The following is a 1,271-nucleotide window of genomic DNA, read 5'->3' as shown; positions in this document are numbered from 1 at the left end:
TCATTGTATTACTTGTTTGTGATTGTGTACACTTGCGCAATTATAAATCAATATATTTTCACAACAAGTTTTTGGCGCGTTCTTAGGGGACTTTAAGTTCTAAATTTTGTTTTATCAACTAATTGACATTCTAAGAATTTTTGTGCTTTTAATCTTGTTGGTTTGTCTTTGAAATCTCAGGTATCTATAGTGTATGAACCAACAAGAGGACTTTGAACTTGCTCCTATTGATCCCGAGATTGAACGTACATTCCAAAGAAGAAGAAGGGTTCAAAAGGCTAAGGGCCGAGACATCATGGCTGAGAATTTTGATGATGAGGGGATTGCTCAACAAATTGTTAATCCCATCATATTGGCAGATGATCGAGCAAGGGCTATAAGGGAGTATGCAGCCCCCATGTTTAATGAGCTCAATCCAGGCATTGTGAGGCTTGAAATACAAGCACCGCAGTTTGAGCTCAAGCCAGTGATGTTCCAAATGCTCCAAACCGTGGGGCAATTCAGCGGGATGCCAACTGAAGATCCTCACCTCCATCTCCGTTCATTTTTGGAGGTGAGTGATTCTTTCAAGATCCACGGAGTAAGTGAAGAGGTGTTAAGGTTGAAGCTATTCCCATTCTCACTACGGGATCGAGCTAGATCATGGCTCAACACTTTGTCGCCTGATTCTGTGACCAATTGGAATGACCTTGCTGAGAAGTTTCTGAGGAAATACTTTCCTCCTACTAGAAATGCAAAATTCAGAAGTGAGATCATGTCTTTTCAGCAACTTGAAGATGAGTCCACAAGTGATGCGTGGGAGAGGTTTAAGGAACTTTTGCGAAAGTGTCCACATCATGGCATTCCACATTGTATTCAGATGGAGACTTTTTATAATGGTTTGAATGCAGCTTCTCGAATGGTGCTAGATGCATCGGCTAATGGTGCTATTTTGTCGAAGTCTTACAATGAAGCATTTGAGATTTTGGAGACCATTGCAAGTAACAACTACCAATGGTCCAACACAAGAGCTCCAACAAGTAGAAAAGTGGCGGGAGTCCTTGAGGTAGATGCAATAACGGCTTTGACAGCTCAAATGGCTTCCATGACGAATGTTTTGAAGAATTTGAGTATTGGGAACGCTAAAAATATTCAACCAGCTGCTGCCATTCAAAGTGATGATGTATCATGTGTGTTTTGTGGAGAAGGGCATGCGTTTGAGAAGTGTCCATCTAATCCGGAGTCCGTTTGCTACATGGGTAATCAGAATTTTAATAGAAACAATGGGGCAT

General features: G+C 41.2%; 1 non-coding gene across 1 annotated transcript; it reads right to left on the bottom strand.

Moving 5' to 3' along the window:
- Positions 1-736: 736 nt before the first annotated feature.
- On the bottom strand, positions 737-843 carry LOC133037603 (small nucleolar RNA R71). The gene has a single exon (XR_009687693.1). It is a non-coding gene; the product is annotated as a small nucleolar RNA R71 (small nucleolar RNA).
- Between the last annotated feature and the right edge of the window lie 428 nt (positions 844-1,271).

The sequence above is a fragment of the Cannabis sativa genome, chromosome 4, assembly GCF_029168945.1.
Source record: "Cannabis sativa cultivar Pink pepper isolate KNU-18-1 chromosome 4, ASM2916894v1, whole genome shotgun sequence".
Classification (NCBI taxonomy): Eukaryota; Viridiplantae; Streptophyta; class Magnoliopsida; order Rosales; family Cannabaceae; genus Cannabis; species Cannabis sativa.
The sequence above is the reverse complement of the archived record's forward strand: the minus strand, read 5'-3'. Positions and strand labels throughout refer to the sequence as shown.